The sequence below is a fragment of the Callithrix jacchus genome, chromosome X (genome assembly GCF_049354715.1).
Source record: "Callithrix jacchus isolate 240 chromosome X, calJac240_pri, whole genome shotgun sequence".
Taxonomy (NCBI): Eukaryota; Metazoa; Chordata; class Mammalia; order Primates; family Cebidae; genus Callithrix; species Callithrix jacchus.
The window spans coordinates 71,480,729-71,498,833 of NC_133524.1; the positions used below are offsets into that span (position 1 = coordinate 71,480,729).

The following is an 18,105-nucleotide window of genomic DNA, read 5'->3' on the forward strand; positions in this document are numbered from 1 at the left end:
TACAAGGAGACATTGCTGAAATTTTGGTTGGAATGTTATTGAATCTATTAAATGAAATTGGAGAGCATTTGTACCTCACTGAGTCTTCCGATTCATGAATATAGTATTTCCTATTTATCCAGATCTTTTTCGATTTATTTCATCAACGTTTTGTAGTTTTCAGAATATAGATCCTGCCATATTTTGTTAGATTTATACATAAGAATTTTCTTTTGGGGGTGCTATGATTAAAATTGTATTGTTTGTGTTTTTTCAATTGAAATTCTAGTTATTCCTAGCTCCTTTATATGAACATGATTGATTTTTGTTTATTGGCCTTGTGTTCTGCAACCCTGCTTAACTCACCTTTTTTGTTCTAAAAGGTTCTTTTTTAAAATAGATTATTTTATATTTTCCAGACACAGTTGTTTTCTGCAAATAAGAGTCTTTTAAAAATTTCTTCCTTTGCAATATATGTGCCTTATAATTGTTTTTCTGGCTTTATAGGCCTTCTAATACAATATTGAATAGGGTAGAGTGGGAGGTCACTGTTTTCCACTCTGCATGTTACCTATAGGTCTTTCATAGATGCCCTTTATTAGGTTAAGCACCTCCATTCTACTTTTAGTTTTCTGAGAGTTTTTATTGTGAAAAGATGTTGAATTTGCAAATGCCCTTTTCTGTATTATTGACATGATTGTGCAGTCTTTAAATGATTGATATTGAATTTTATTCATTTTTTTAAATGTTGAACCAACTTTGCACTCCTTGTATGAAACCCAGCTAATTTCAGTGTATTATCATTTTTTTATATCGTTGGATTTGTTAATATTTTGTTGACAAGTTTTTATCTATGCCCATTAGAGAGATTGACTTGTAGTTTCCTATTTAAATTTTTTTAAAAATTGTGTATATTATATATTTGGGGCACAGTGTGGTATTTTGATATATGTTTACATTGTGGAATGATTGAATCAGCCTAATTAAATCCATTACCTCAGATACTTACCAGTTTTTTGATGGTGAAAACAATTAAACTTATTCGATTAGCAATTATGAAAAGTATAGTACATTATTTGTTATAGTCACCATTGTGTGCAATAGAGCACTAAAACTTATTCTTCATATCTGAGATTTTTATTTTTAACCTTTTAATCAACATCTCCCCTTTCCCCATCCACCTCACTTTTCCAGTCACTGGTAACGACTGTTCTACTCTATGTCTATGCGTTTGACTGTTTTAGATTCTACATATATAGGTGAGATCTTGTGGTATTTGTCTTTTGGTGCTTGGCATTTTTCACTTACATGATGTCCTCCAGGTTTATCCATGTTTTCATAAATAACAGAATTCCTTCTTTTTAAAGGCTGAATAGTATTCTGTTATGTACGTATATCATATTTTCTTTATCTCATAATGAACATGCAAATTGCTTCTATATCTTAGCTATTGTAAATAATGTTGCAGTGAACACAAGAGTGCGGATATCTCTTTGACATACTGATTCCTTTTTTTTTTTTAGTGTTGCTCTGTTGCCCAGGCTGGAGTGCAGTGGTGTGATGTCGGCTCATTACAACCTCTGCCTCCCAGGTTCAAGTGATTCTCCTGCCTCAGTCTCCCGAATAGCTGGGCATTACAGCTGGCCGCCACCATGCCCAGGTAATTTTTGCATTTTTAGTAGAGATGGGGTTTCACTATGTTGGCTAGGCTGGCCTCAAACTTCTGACCTCATGATCCACCACACCCGGTGACATACTGCTTTCAGTTCCTTTGCATATGCACCAAAAAGTGAGATTGGTGGATTATATATAAATTTATTTTTAGTTTCTTGAGGAACCTGTACTGTTTTCTGAAATGGCTATATTAATTGACATTTTCACCAACTGCACAAGGATTCCCTTTTCTACACACACTCAACAATACCATCTTTTGTCTTTTTGGAAATAGCCATACTAACAGGTATGAGGTGATACTTCATTGTAGTTTTAATTTGCAAGTGATAATGAACAGTTTTTCATACGTCCATTGGCTATTTTTATATTTTTCTTTTGAGAAATGTTTGTTTAGGTCCCTTGCCCACTTTTAAATTGGATTCTTGGTTTTCTTGCTATTGAATTGTTGAAGTTCTATATATTTTGAGTATTATCTCATTATTTGATATGTGATTTGCAACTATTTTATCCCAGTTTGTGGGTTGTTGCTGTGTTCAGTTAATTGTGTTCTTTGCTGTGTAGTTAACTTTTTAGTTGGATGTGATCCCATTTTAAGTTAAAATATTTGCCTTAGTTGTGTATGCTTTTGGGGGTGATATTTATAAAATCTTTGCACAGACCAAGAGCATTTTCCCTATGTTTTATTCTAGTAGTTGTACAGTTTATGGTCTAGTGTCTTTAATTCATTTTGAGTTGTTTTCTGTATATGAGACAAAGGTCTAACTTGATTCTTCTGTATGTGGATATACAACTTTCCCAATACCATTTACTGAAGAGGCAGTCCTTTCTTCATTGTATGTTCTTGACGCCTTTGTCAAAACCCAATTTAACATAAATGTATGGTTTTATTTGTAATTCTCATTTGTTGTAATGTTTTTCTCTGCTTTTGTCATCAGGGTAATGCTAGCTTTGTAATTGAAATATGTTCTCTTCTATTTAATGGAACTAATTGTGTAGAGTTGATATTATTTCTTCCTTGATTGTTTGGTAGAATCCACCATTGAAACCATGTAGGCCTATGGTTTTCATCGTTAGGAGGTTTATAACTTCAAATTCAACTTACTTACTAGAAATAGGGCTATTCGGGTTTTCTTGAGCAAATTTTGGTAGTCTGTGTCTTTCACATAATCATTTCATTTTGTATAACTTAGCAAATTCATGGGCATAGAATTTTTTATAGTATTCCTTCATTATCCTAATATCTTTGGCATCATTTTATGGTACTGATGATTTACATATTCTCTATTTCTGTGACTAGAGGTTGTTCAATTTTGTCAGTGTTTTCAAATAATCAGCTTTTTAATTTTTTTAAAATTGAGACAGAGCCTTGCTCTTGTCACCCAGCCTGGAGTGCAATGACACAATTTCAACTCACTGCAGCCTATGCCTCCCAGGTTCAAGTGATTCTCCTGCCTCAGCCTCCTGAGCAGCTGGGATTACAGGTGCCCGCCACCAGTAATTTTTGTATTTTTAGTAGAGATGGGGTTTCCCCATGTTGGCCAGGCTGGTCTCAAACTTCTGACCTCATGATCCATGCATCTCAGCCTCCGAAAGTGCCGGTATTATCAGTGTGAGCCACCTCGCCTGGCCTCAGCTTTTGGTTTTATTGATTTCCTTTTTTTTTTTGTATGTCTCTGTTCTTTGGTTTTTTGTTTCAGATGCCTGCTCTCAATGCTTATTATTCTCTTTCTTCATCTTTATATTTATTTTGCTCTTCTTTTTCTAGTTCCTTTGGCACAAACTTTGGTTACTGCTTTTAGATATTTATTATTTTTTAATGTAAGTATTAAGTGCTATAAATTTCCCTGTTAATTTCCTTTGCATCCTATATGTTTTGATATATTGTATTTGTATTGTTCTTTAGTTCAATCCATGTTTTAATTTTTTATGAGGCTTTGTTTTTTACCTATGTGTTATTTGAAAGTTTCTTGTTTCATATCCAATTGTTTGAGGGAATTTTACAGATTTTTGCTGTTGTTGTTTATTTCTAATTTTTATGGTCTCAGAATATGCCTTGTATTTTTTTCTGATTTTTTAAATAATTAATTGAGGTTTATTTAATAGGCCAAAACCTGATCTGTCTTTGTGAATGCTACATATAATTGAGAAAAATATGTATTCTGTTGTTGCTTAAAGTGTTCTATCATTATATCAAGTTGTTTGATACTAGTGTTCAGGCCCTCCATACCATTTCTGACTTTTTACTTGTTTTATTAATGTTTTAGAGAGCAGTGTTGAAATCTCAAACTAATTTTGGATTTGCCCACTTGTCTTTTTATAGCTGTTGAGATGGAGTTTCACTTTTGTTGCCCAGGCTGGAGTGCAGTGGTGCGATCTCGGCTCACATATCTATCTATTGTCTTAATCATTTGGAAAACCTTTGATTAGGTGCATATACCTGTAAGATTATGTGTTTTTTGGGAGCACATACCACTTGGAGCTGGAGTGGCAGGTTGGGTGTTTTGGCGGGAAGGACAGTCAGAGCAGGTGGATCAGGTAGCCAAGGGTGATCAGCTGACCAGGATGAGTCAGGATTGGGGGGAGGGGATTGATGTGAACTACTGATTAGAACCTTTGGAGAAAGTTGTTTACTAGAATTACAAGGAAGTTAAACTTTAAAATAGAGAATTAAAGAATAAGAGAACTGAGCATACTGAGGTACTGATTCTTTGAAGAGGAACGGGGTTCACTGTAACAGTTTTAAAATTTTCTTCGAGAACATTGTATAGTTTTCTTTATACAAATCTTGCAATTCTTTGTTGAGTTATTCCTAAAGATTTAGTCTCTTTGAAGCTATTTTGTATGGAATTGGTTGCTTTTGTTTCTTTTTTTTTTTTTGAGACAGAGTTTCGCTCTTGTTTTCCAGGCTGGAGTGCAATGGTGCGATCTTGGCTAACTGCAACATCTGCCTCCCGGGTTCAGGCGATTCTCCTGCCTCACCTCGCCCTGCTGATTTTTATTTTTTTGTATTTTCAGTAGAGACGGGATTTCTCCACGTTGGTCAGGCTGCTCTTTAACTCCTGATCTCACGTGATCCACCCGTCTTGGCTTTCCAAAGTGCTGGGATTACACACGGGAGCCACTGCGCCCAGTTTGGAATTGATTTCTTAATTTCATTTTTGTATTGTTCATTGCTAATAGGTAGGAAAACAGAACAATTTATATAGGTTTTTTTTTTTTTTTTGAGATGCAGTTTTTATCCTTGTTACCCAGGCTGGAGTGCAGTGGCGCGATCTTGGCTCACTGCAAGCTCTGTCTCCTGGGTTCAAGCAATTCTGCTTCAGCGTCCAAGTAGCTAGGATTACAGGTGCCCACCACCATGCCTGGCTAATTTTTTGTATTTTTAGTAGAAAAGGGGTTTCATCATGTTGGCCAGGCTGGTCTCGAACTCCTGACCTCAGGTGATCCACCTGTCTTGGCCTCCCAAAGTGCTGGGATTACAGGTGTGAGCCACTGCACCTGGCATGTAGGTTTGTATTCTACAGCCAACTCTTCTCAGAGGAAGTATAGATAGATATGTATACCAACCCATGTATAGATACCTATTTATATATATTTTTGTATGTAACTATCGATATTTTAGTTGGCTGCACGTGAGTTCCTACTGATATTTCTAACTAATCCATTACCACATGGTTAATTCTAGTCATGTATCTCCTTGTTTGTCTATATTCACTCCAACAGAGAAGAGCCTGTCTTCTAACATTTACCATTCATTTACATGATTGTACTACTTCATTATACAGGTAGAGCTGTTTCAAAATTGTTGATTTTTACCTTCACTGGAAACAACTTTATCAACTGGAATATAATGCTTACGTATAGCTTCTTTTGCATTTAGTCTTACTCCACTTATTAATGGTAGGAGACTGGATGTTACTGCTCAGATCAGGAACAGTGCAAAGATGTCCTCTCTCATCACTGCTGATACAAGAAAAAGAAATATAGACTAGAATGGAAGAAATAAATCTTTCCTTGTAGAATATAAGATTGTCTACCTAGACGTTTTTAGAGCATCTCCCAAAACTTGGAACTAATAAATGAGAGTAAGAAGGACACAAGGTATTACAGTTACTTTTCATTTTCTGTTAATTTTGGCATCTCATATTTGAGTCTGGGTTTGAAGATTGTATTCTTTTCAGATGGTATTATTTTCTGTTTTCGTATACATTATAATTATGGTTGAGAGTCAGACATTGTATAATGTAGTAGATACTGAGATATATATATATTTTTTCTTTGAGATAAGCACACCTTTTCTTCATCTAGGCTATTATTGTGGAGGTTTGTGTGAAATTAGGAGTTGGGCTGGGATTAAAGTTTGTTGTTAGCATGGTTACTTTCTGTGCATCAGAAACTTCAAACCCTGTAAATGATACCTTTTTTTTTTTTTTTTTTGAGATGGAGTTTCGCTTTTTACCCAGGCTGGAGTGCAATGGCGTGATCTCGGCTCACCGCAACCTACCCCTCCTGGGTTCAAGCAGTTCTCTTGCCTCAGCCTCCTGAGTAGCTGGGATTACAGGCACGTGCCACCATGCCCAGCTAATTTTTGTATTTTTAGTAGAGACGGGGTTTCACCATGTCGACCAGGATGGTCTCCATCTCTTGACCTCGTGATCCACCCGCCTCGGCCTCCCAAAGTGCTGGGATTACAGGCGTGAGCCACCGTGCCCAGCGATACCTTGTTTTTGTACCTTGCTAGGCTTTGGATTTTTACCTTTTCACTCTTCTCTAGAGAGGGGCTGTGTTTTTCAGTTCTCCCCTGTGCATTACTCTAATTTTACTTGATATTTATTATTTATTAGCCTGTGGTTGGGGGGGGTCGGGGGAAGAGGCATATTCTCTAATGTTCTGATTTAGACTCAGCCTTAAGTAGGCACTGTGAATGGGGTCCTTGTGGGTGTCACTATCGTAAGTCGTTTTTCTTCGGCGTCAATGCCTAGTATTTATTTCCATTCCTCCCCTAAGGCTAAAAAGCTTTATGTGTTCCTTATTTCCTTACCCAGCCCTTGTTGGCTTCCACTCCAGGGTGTCCCCGAAAATTGCCCTAAGGTTTTTGCTCCTTAGGTGAGATAAGAGACCTCTGGGAAATTTTAGTCTGCCTTATATTCCCTTACCCAGTACTTCATGATCTTTTCTGTAAGTTAAGAAAGGTAGATCTGGTTTGATTTTTCAGCCATAGCTGCTATTTCTTTCCCCCAGATAGTAACAAAGGGGTCTTTCTCTGTGATCTCTGATCTTTCCTGTGGCTACCTGTTGATAATAGCTCCAGGTGTCTGCAACCCCACCTCCATATTTGAAACCTGAGGGGCTTCCTAATCTCATGCTAGCCCACACTAGGCCTTTAGGCAACTGATTGTAATTTCTAGTTAAATCTTTCTACCTGCTTGTATATTGACGTTCATGGCATTTGTCCCAGTAATCAAATGCTCAGATTCTGTTTTTCCTTGCAGGTACCTACCTTTTTTCAGATTTCTGTATTTTTTTGTCCTGTGATTTCACTTCTCTGATAGGGTCAAAAAAAAATCATAACTTTGCTTTTGTCAAGCCTTTTCTAAGTGAGGTAGTTATGTTGTTTTTAGAGCCCTATATATTTGAGGTTTGTCGTCTTTGTTATTTTTATTTCTGTTTCTTACATTTTTCTTCTGTATCATTTGAACATTTTTTAGTATTCCATCTTAATTATCTTTATTTATTTTGAGACAGAGTCTCACTCTTATCCAGGCTAGAGTGCAATGGCATACTCTCAGCTCACTGCAACTCCCGCATCTTGGGTTCAAGCAATTCTTCTGCCTCAGGCTCACGAGTAGCTGAGACTAACCACAGGCATGTGCCACGACGCCTGGCTAATTTTTGTATTTTCAGTAGAGACAGGGTTTTGCCACGTTGGCCAGGCTGGTCTGGAACTCCTGACCTCAGATGATCTGCCTGCCTAGGCCTCTCAAATGCTGGGATTATACAGGTGTGAGCCACTGTGCCCACCCTTAATTATCTTTTATACATTCGAATTGTATCTCATAAACAATCATCTAACAGTTTAGGTAGATTTAATGTTTTACCACTTGAGGTAAAACATGGAAGCCTTATACCCATATGCATCTCTCTATACTCCCTCACTGATTTATTTTTTCTCACTAATTTTTTAAATAGTTGCCATGTGTTTTGCATTTGCATTGTGTTTCCACTTCCAGGAGTTATACATATTTTAAATAAGAAGAGAAAAAGAGTCTTTTATGTTTACTTAGTAATTTACCACTTCTTTTTTTTTAACCAGTTCTTTTGTTTTTCCCTCATCCTTAAAGATCTAAGCTTTCCCTAGTTAATCATTTCCCTTCAGACTAAAGACCTCCTTTTATCATTTAATCACCACTCTGCCTGAGGTGAATTGTCTTAAATTCCCTTCATCTAGGCATGTGTTCATTTCACCTTCATTCCTGAAAAACATTTTCACTCGCTGGATATAGAATTGGTAATTGATGGGATTTTTTTTTTTTCTTGCAGCTCTTTAAAGGTATTTTTCTACTACTGTCCTTCATAGTTTCTGATAATAAATTTGCCGTCGTTTGAATCATTCCTTCGTCATATGTAATGTGCTGGGTTCTTTTATAGCTGTTTTCAAATTTTTTCCTTTTTCCTTAGTTTTCAGCAATTTATGGTATTTCTGGGCACGCCTTTTCAGTTTATATTGTTTGGCTTTGCTGAAGTTAAATATGTAGATTTATCTTTTATCAAATTGGGAAGTTTTTGGCTGTTATTTCTACAAACATTTTTTCTGCATGATTTTTTTTTTCTCATTCTGAGACTGTGATGACATGTATGTTAGACATTTTGCTATTGTTCCATAGGTCCTGAGGTTTGTTCTGTTTCAATCTTTTTTAATTCTATTTTTCAGATTGGGTAATTTCTATTGATCTCAAATTCTGTTTCATGTTCCTGTCTGCATTCTGCTATTGAGATCTCCAGTGGATATATATTTTTTATTGTAAATGTTGTATGTTTTCACTAAAAAACATCTCAATTTGGTTCTTTTTTTAAGTGTTGCTAAGGTATAATATACCATAAAAATTATCCATTGTAAGTGTACAATTCACCTAGTTTTAGTAAACTTATAGCTTGAAGCTGTCATCAGAATCCAGTTTTAAAACATTTTATTATTTCCAAAAGTTTCTTCAAGCCCATTTATAGTCTCTTCTGCTCCCGTCCCAGGCTACCTCGATATCCTGTCTTTAAGTTCATCCTTTCTAGACATTTCATGTAAATGAAATCATACAGGATTTGTTCTATTGAGTCTGACCTCCTTCATTTATTAAAATGTTTCTGAGATTTATTCATGTGGTAGCATTTATAAGTATTTTATTCCTTTTTAGAGCTGAGTATTATTCAGTTTTATAAATATGTCACATTTTGTTTCTCTGTGCAGCACTTGACTAAAAGTTGGATTGTTTCCTTTTTTGTTTTTTTTTTTTTTGGTGGGAGGGCTATTATGATGAATAAACACTGCTGTGAACATTAATGTAAATGTCCTAATATATTTTCATTTCTATTCTGTAGATTCCTTAGAATAGAATAGCTGGGTTATATAGCAAGTATTTATTCAGCTTTTAAAGAAACTACCAAACTGATTTCCAATGTGAATATGCTATTTTACATTTTCACCAACCATGTATGAGTTAACATTTATTTCTCCACATCATCACTTGTTATTAAAGCAGGAGCAACTGTAAGAAACAGACCTCTCGAACACGGGACTGGGAAGGAAGGGGTGATTTATTTGGCCGGGAGCAAGGTGGTATAGTTGCCTAGCAGCCAAGCTCATCTAACAAAGGAAACCTCTGCCTTTATATAGGCTTACAACGCTAGATATTACATGTGAAAGGGTCTTGGGTTTACAGTTTTAGAAAGTACATGTGAGGGGGTCGTGATCAATGATGGGGGTTTGTTGAGCAAGATTGAATGGGAACAATAGAGGGCATTTCTCCATATTGTCCCCACCCTTAAGATCACCTGAGATCATAAGGGTGGTGGGGGGAGTTTTTAATCTTTAACCTCCAGGCCACTGATGTCATGCCTGCTATGTCTCAACTTTTACTTCCTCCTCCTTTGAGACAAGAGACTGGAAAGAGGAGTTTCTTTCCTTATTATTACCTGATTATAGCCATTCTAATTGGTGTGAAGTAGTATCTCATCGTGATTTTGTTTCGACTTTTCTTAAATTCTAACGGAATCGAGCATCTTTTCATTTGCTTATTGGTCATTTTTATGTCTTTGATGAAATATCTATTTAAATCTTGTTCATTTAAAATTACTTTCTTATTACATTGTAGGAGTTCTTTATTTTGTACTCAAGTGTGTTATCAGAAATGTGATTTCCACATTTTTTTCTCAGTCTGTAGCTTGTCTTTTTATTTTCTTAATGGTGTCATTTGAAGTACTAAAATTTTTAATTTTCATGAAGTCCATTACATCAGTTGTTTTCTGTGTCTGGTCTTTCATCAGTTGATTATTGTTGATACTTTAGTTTTAAAGTTGGGTAGTGAAAGATCATGTACTTTGTGGTTTTTCAACATTATTTCAGGTGATCTGCATTCTTTGCATTTAAAATGAGCTTGCAATTTTCTATTTAAAAAAAGCTTTCTGAGATTTTGATAGGGACTGCATTGAATTTATAGATCAATAGGATAAGACTTGCCTTCATAAATATATATTGCATTGTCAAGTCCATGAACAAGGATTTTCATATAGTTTCATCCATTTATATATCTGCTTCAAATTCTACGTGCAGTATTTTGCAGTTTTTAGTGTATAAATCTTTCTCTTCTTTTGTTAAAATTATTTTAAGTGTTTTATTCTTTTTGATGCTATTCAGAATGGAGTTCTCTTAATTTCAGTTTATTGCTAGTATACAGATATATAATTGATTTTAGTCTTTTATGTGTGTATGTTTTCTTTTTTAGAAGTTAAGAATTAGTAATAGTAACATTATTTTAATCTTGTATCTGATTACTTCCTTAAACTTTTGTTAGTTATAGTAGTTATACTGTGGAATTCTTAGGTTAAGAATAAGGATTCCAGCCGAGCACAGTGGCTCACGCCTATAATCCCAGCACTTTGGGAGGCCGAGGCGGGTCTATCACGAGGTCAAGAGATCGAGACCATCCTGGTCAACAAGGTGAAACCCTGTCTCTACTAAAGATACAAAAATTAGCTGGGCATGGTGGCACACGCCTGTTGTCCCAGCTACCCGGGAGGCTGAGGGAGGAGAATTGCTTGAACCCAGGAGGCGGAGGTTGCGGTGAGCCAAGAACGCGCCATTGCACTCCAGCCTGGGTAACGAGCAAAACTCTGTCTCAAAAATAAATAAATAAATAAATAAATAAATAAATAAGGATTCCATAATAGAACTACAAATAGGATCATTTCATATGCAAATAAGGGCAATTTTATTTCTTCTCCAGTCTCACTGTCTTTACATTTTTTTCCCTTATATTTACTGCCCAAAACTCCCATGTTGACTAGGAGTGGTGAGAAAGCTGGTGCAGTGGCTCATGCATGTAATCCCAGTTCTTTGGGAGGCCAGGGTGGGTGGATCTCCTGAGCTTAAAAGTTCAAGACTGCCCTGAGCAACATGGTGAAACCTTGTCTCTATAAAAACAAATATGGTAGCTGGGCATGGTGGCATGTGCCTGTAGTCCAAGCTACCAGGGAGGCTGAGGTGGGAGGATTACCTGAGCCTGGGAGGTCAAGGCTGCAGTGAGCCATGATTGTGCCACTGCACTCCAGCCTGGGCAACAAAGACCCTGTCTCAAAGAAAAACAAAACCCCCACAAAAACAAAAAAATAAGTGGTGAGAATGGGAATCTATGTCTTATTCCCAACTTCTGGAGAAAGTAAAGCACTAAATCTTTCTGCATTAAGTATGACTTTAGTTACCTGTTTTTGTTAATTGTTTTATAGGTTTCTTTTGTTAGATTAAATAAGTTCTTTTTCATTCTTAGTTTTGGGAGAATTTTAAAGCCTGAATGGGTTTTCAGTTTAGTCAAATTCTATTTTTATGTCTACTGAGGTGATAATACAGTTTTAAATGTAATATATTGAATTACATTGATTGAATTTTGAGTTATGAAACAGGCTTAGATTTTACGAAAAAAGTAGGGTTCTACTTTGTCATAATATAATGTTATAAGTAAAATTTTGACGCCACAAAATAAATAGCACTCAAAGATATGTCCTCTCAGCAAGGCAGTTTTAGGCTGGGCTTGTTCGTCACATCGGGTAGGTCTCTACCCCTTACCCAGGAGGCTGCTGTAAAATGAAGCAGCAGGACGCGTCTCCTCAAAAGAGAGGGTCTGAGACTGCCTGGAAGAGAACAGTGAATCCTGGACAAGCCCCCAGAATTGTTAAAAGTAAAATTTCGATGCCGCAAAAGAAATAGCACTCGAAGATATGTTCTTTCAGCAAGGCAGTTTACTTCTATAGGAGGGTTCGGGGGGTACGGATGGAGTAATGATGGCGGCCGCAGGCTTGGACAAGGGGGGAAGGGGTACTTATGCTTGATGAGGGGTTGTTCCTGCTGCTGTGTCATCCCCTATTGGCTAGGATTTGACCGCAGAAGCTAGACTAATCCCAATCAGCTATTTTAAAAAGAGTAGGGAGTCTGAGCTGGAGTGGCAGGGTGGGTGTTTTGGTGGGAAGAATGGTTATGGGCATGTCAGAGCAGGTAGCCAGGGGAGATAATGTGACCTGGATGCCTCAGGATACAGCCAGCGGGGAGGGAGAGCAGATGTGAACTAGCGATGAACTGGTGGAGAAGGTTTTTTGCTGGAATTACAAGGAAGTTAAACTTTAAAATAGAGATTTAAAGAATAAGAGAGTTGAACATGCTGACATACTGATTCTTTGAAGAGAAACTTGGGGTTCACTATAACATATAATTTACCTAATTTTCATATTGTTGGATTAGATTTCCTAACATTTTGTTAAGAATTGTTGCATTTGAGTCAACCTAGATAGGTGCCCATCAATGGTCAACTAGATAAAGAAAATGTGATATATTTATATCATGGAATACTATGCAGCCATAAAAAATGAAAGCATATCTCTTGCAGCAACATGGATCTAGCTGGAGACCTTTATCCTAAGCAAATTAATGCAGGAACAGAAAACCAAATACCCCATATTCTCCCTTGTAAGTGGGAAGTAAACATGAGTACACATGGACACAAAAATATAAACAATAGACACCAGGGCCTACTCAAGAGAGGATAGTGGAAGGAGGGTGAGGTTCAAAACTAACTACCTATTAGGTACTATGCTTACTACCTGGGTGATGAAATAATTTGTACACCAAACCCCAGTGGCACACAATTTACTCATTAACAAACTGTATATGTATACCTTGAAACCAAAATAAAAGTTGGAAAAAAACCATGGAATGTAACATTTATCTTCATGAGGAAGATTGGAAAGTAATTTTCTTTTCTTATAATGTCTTTGTGAGGTTTAATATCAGGGTATTTGTGGCCACATTAAAATGAGTAGGACATTAAGTACTATCTCTTGAGTTTTCTGTAATGAATTTTTTAGAATCCGTATTTTTCTTATTATTTTTTGAGATGGAGTCTCACTCTATCGCCCAGGCTGGAGTCCAGTGGTGATACGTGGGTTCACTGCAACCTTTGCCTCCTGAGTTTAAGCAATTCTCTCTTCCTCAGTCCTCCAAGTAGCTGGGATTGCAGGTGTGTGCCACCACACTGGCTAATTTTTTTTGTATTTTTAGTAAAGACGGGGTTATACCATGTTGGCCAGGCTGACCTCAGGTGATCCACCTGCCTCGACTTCCCTAAGCTCTGGGATTACAGGTATGAGCCACTGTGCCCGGCCTAGTATTTTAATTGTACTTTTGCCCCTGGGATACATGTGCACATCCTGCATCCTGCAGGTTTGTTGCATAGGTACATACACGCCATGGTGGTTTGCTGTCTCCATCCACCCTTTGCTCTGTCGCCTACATCAGGCATTTCTCCTGGTGTTATCCCTCCCCATCCTCCCTGCCACCCCGCTGCCGCTGTCCTTCTGCTCTCCCCCCACGTGTCCCCTGAGTGTTGTTCCCTTCCCTGTGCCCAGTTGTTCTCATTGTTCATCAGTTGCCTGTGAGTGAAAACATGTGGTGTTTGGTTTTCTATTCTTATGTCAGTTTGCTGAGAATGATGGTTTGTAGATTCATCCCTGTCTCTACAAAGGACGTGAACTCATTGTTTTTTTATGACTGCATAGTATTCCATGGTGTATATGTGCCACATTTTCGTTCTCCAGTCTGTCATTGATGGGCATTTGGGTTGGTTCCAGGTCTTTGCTATCATAAATAGTGCCACAACGAACATACGTGTGCATGTGTATTTATAATAGAATGATTTATAATCCTTTGGGTATATACCCAGTAATGGGATTGCTGGGTCAAATGGAATTTGTATTTCTAGATCCTTGAGGAATCGCCACACTGTCTTCCAGTAATGGTTGAAGTAATTTATACTCCCACCAACAGTGTAAAAGTGTTCCTTTTTCTCCATATCCTCTGCAGCATCTGTTGTCTCCAGATTTATTAATAGTTGCCATTCTGACTGTCGTGAGATGGTATCTCAATGTGGTTTTGATTTGCGCTTCTCTAATGACCAGTGATAATGAGCATTTTTTTCATATGTTTGTTGGCTGTATATATGTCTTCTTTTGAAAAGTGTCTGTTCATATCCTTTGCCCACTTTTGAATGGGTTTGCTTGTTTTTTTCCTTGTAGATCTACTTTAGTTCTTTGTAGACTCTGTAGATACCCTTTGTCAGATGGGTAGATTGCAGAAATTTTTTCCTATTCTGTTGGTTCATTCTAATGATTGTTACTTTTGCTGTGCAGAAGCTCTTAAGTATTCCTAGGTATTTTATTCTCTTTGTGGCAATTGTAAATGGGAGTTCACTCATGATTTGGCTCTCTGTTTGTCTGTTGTTGGTGTGTAGGAATGGTTGTGATTTCTGTGCATTGATTTTTGTATCCTGAGACTTTGGCGAAGTTGTTTATCAGCTTGAGCAGGTTTTGGGCTGAGATGATGGGGTCTTCTAAATACAGGATCATGTCATCTACAAATAGGGACAGTTTGACTTCTTCTTTTCCTAATTGAATGCCCTTTATTTCTTTTTCTTGCCTAATTGCTCTGGCTAGAACTTCCAATACTATATTGAATAGGAGTGGTGAGAGAGGGCATCCTTGTCTAGTGCCTGTTTTTAAAGGTAGTGCTTCTAGTTTTTGCCCATTCAGTATGATATTGGCTGTGGGTTTGTTGTAAATGGCTTTTATTATTTTGAGATATTGTTCCATTGATACCTAGTTTATTGAGAGTTTTTAGTATAAAGGGCTGATGAATTTTGTCTAAGGCCTTCTCTGATCTGTTGACATAACCATGTGGTTTTTGTGTTTGGTTTTGTTCATGTGGTAGATTACGTTTATAGATTAGCATGTGTATGTTGAACCAGCTTTGCATCCCTGGGATGAAGCCTACTTGATTGTGGTGGATAAGCTTTGTGATATGCTGTTGGATTCAGTTTGCCAGTATTTTATTGAAGATTTTTGCATCAGTGTTCGTCATGGATACTGGCCTGTAGTTTTCTTTTTCAGTTGTGTCTTTGCCAGGTTTTGGTATCAGGATGATGTTGGTCTCATAGAAAGAGTTAGGGAGGATTCCCTGTTTTTGTGTTGTTTGGAACAGTTTCAACAGGAATGGTACCAGCTCCTCTTTGTAAATCTGGTAGAATTCAGCTATGAACCCGTCTGTACCTGGACTTTTTTTGGTTGGTAGGCTGTTAATTGCTGCCTCAACTTCAGACCTTGTTACTGGTCTATTCAGGGTTTCAACTTCTTCCTGGCTTAGTATTGGGAGTGTGCAAGTGTCCAGGAATTTATCCATTTCTTTCAGATTTACTGGTTTATGTGCGTAGAGATGTTTGTAGTAATCTCTGATGGTAGTTAGTATTTCTAAGGAACTGGTGGTGATCTCCCCTTAATCATTTTTTATTGCATCTATTTGATTCTTCTCTCTTTTCTTTTTTATTATTCTAGCTAGCAGTCTGTCTATTTTGTTGATCTTTTCAAAAACCAGCTCCTGGATTTATTGATTTTTTTTGAAGGGTGTTTTGTGTCTCTATCTCCTTCAGTTCTGCTCTGATCTTAGTTATTTCTTGTCTTCTGCTTGCTTTTGAGTTTTTTTGATCTTGCTCCTCTAGTTCTTTCAATTTTGATGATAGGTTGTCAATTTTAGATCTTTCCTTGTTTCTCGTGTGGGCATTTATTGCTATAAATTTCCCTCTAGACACTGCTTTAAATGTGTCCCAGAGATTCTGGTACATAGTATCTTCTTTCTTGTTGGTTTTGAAGAACATTTTTTTGTTCATCCTTCATTTCATTGATTATCCCTTTGTCATTCAGGAGCAAGTTGTTCAGTTTCCATGTGATTGTGCGGTTTTGAGTGCTTTTCTTAATCCTGAGTTCTAATTTGATTGCTCTGTTGTCTGAGAGACTGTTTGTTATGATTTCCATTCTTTTGCATTTTCTGAGGAGTGATTTACTTCCAATTACGTGGTCAATTTTAGAGTAGGTGTAATGTGGTGCTGAAAAGAATGTATATTCTGTGAATTTGGGGTGGAGATTTCTGTAAATGTCTATGAGGTCCACTTGGCCCAGATCTGAGTTCAAGTCCTGGATATCTTTGTTAATTTTCTGTCTCGTTGACATGTCGAATATTATCAGTGGAGTGTTAAAGTAGGTGCAGTCTGGTGCTGAGAAGAATGTATATTCTGTGGATTTGGGGTGGAGATTTCTGTAAATGTCTGTTAGGTCTGCTTGGTCCAGATCTGAGTTCAATTCCTGGATATCCTTGTTAATTTTCTGTATTATTGAAATGTCGAATATTATCAGTGGAGTGTTAAAGCCTCCCACTGTTATTGTGCAGGAGTCTCATTGTAGGTCCTTAAGAACTTGCTTTATATATCTGGGTGCTCCTGCATTGGGTGCATGTATATTTGGGATAGTTAGTTCTTGTAGTTGCATTGATCCTTTTATCGTTATGTAATGCCCTTCTTTGTCTCTTGATCTTCGTTGGTTTAAAGTACATTTTATCAGAGACTAGGATTGCTACCCCTGGTTTTTTTTTGCTCTCCATTTGCTTGGTGTAAATCTTCTTCCAACCCTTTATTTTGAGTCTGTGTGAGTCTTTGCACGTGAGATGGGTCTCCTCAATACAGCACACCAATTGGTCTTGACTTTTTATCCAGTTTGCCAGACTGTGTCTTTCGATTGGGGCATTTAGGCCAATTATATTCAAAGTTAATAGTGTTATGTTTGAATTTGATCCTGTCATTTTCTTACTGGCTGTTTGTTTTGCCTGTTAGTTGTCACGGTTTCTTCATTGTGTCATTGTTCTTTACCATTTGGCACATGCTTGTAGTGGCTGATACTGGTTGTTCCTTTCCATGGTTAGCACTTACTTCAGGAGTTCTTTGTAAGGTAGGTCTTGTAGTGACAAAGTCTTTCAGCAATTGCTTGTCTGTAAAGGATTTTATTTCTCCTTCACTTCTGAAGCTAAGTTTGGCCGGATATGAAGTTCTGGGTTGAAAGTTATTTTCTTTAAGAGTGTGGAATATTGGCCCTCCACTCCCTTCTAACTTGTAGGGTTTCTGCCGAGAGATCTGCTGTGAGTCTGATGGTCTTTCCTTTGTGGGTGACTGGACCTTTCTCTCTGGCTGCCCTTAGCATTTTTTCCTTCATTTCAACCCTGGTCAATCTGACAATTAGGTGCCTTGGGGTTGCTCTTCTCGAGGAGTATCTTTGTGGTGTTCTCTGTATTTCCTGGATTTGAATGTTGGCTTGCCTTGTTAGGTTGTGGAAGTTCTGTTGAATAATATCCTGACGAGTGTTTTCCAACTTGGATTCATTCTCTCTGTCACATTCAGGTACACCGATCAAGCGTAGATTAGATCTTTTCACATAATCCCATAGTTCTTAGAGGCTTTGTTCGTCTCTTTTCACTCTTTTTTCTCTCATCTTGCGTTTTCATTTTATTTCATTGATTTGATCTTCTATCTCTGATGTCGTTTCTTCTACTTGATTGATTTGGCTGTTGAAACTTGTGTATGCCTTGCGAAGTTCTCATGCTGTGTTTTTCAGCTTCATCAAGTCATTAATGTTCTTCTCTTAGCTGGTGATTCTAGTTAGCCTTTCATCTAACTTTTTTACAAGGTTTTCAGTTTCTTTGCATTGGGTTAGAACATGTTCCTTTAGCTCAGAGAAGTTTGTTACTACCTACTTTCTGAAGCCTGCTTCTGTCAGTTCGTCAAACTCATTCTTTGTCTTGTTTTGTTCCCTTGATGGTGAGGA

At 37.3% G+C, this 18,105-nt stretch overlaps 2 pseudogenes across 2 annotated transcripts in view; both read left to right on the forward strand.

Moving 5' to 3' along the window:
• LOC144576549 (proteasome subunit beta type-5 pseudogene) overlaps positions 1 to 18,105 on the forward strand; it is a 165,800-nt pseudogene that overhangs the window by 34,725 nt on the left and 112,970 nt on the right. Inside the window, exon 2 of the transcript XR_013531811.1 lies at positions 1,503 to 1,639. The product of XR_013531811.1 is annotated as a proteasome subunit beta type-5 pseudogene (transcript). The remainder of the gene's footprint in view (positions 1 to 1,502; positions 1,640 to 18,105) is intronic.
• Positions 1 to 18,105, forward strand: part of LOC118150443 (Y-box-binding protein 1 pseudogene) — a 76,331-nt pseudogene that overhangs the window by 34,725 nt on the left and 23,501 nt on the right. The window contains exon 2 of the transcript XR_013531810.1: positions 1,503 to 1,639. The product of XR_013531810.1 is annotated as a Y-box-binding protein 1 pseudogene (transcript). The remainder of the gene's footprint in view (positions 1 to 1,502; positions 1,640 to 18,105) is intronic.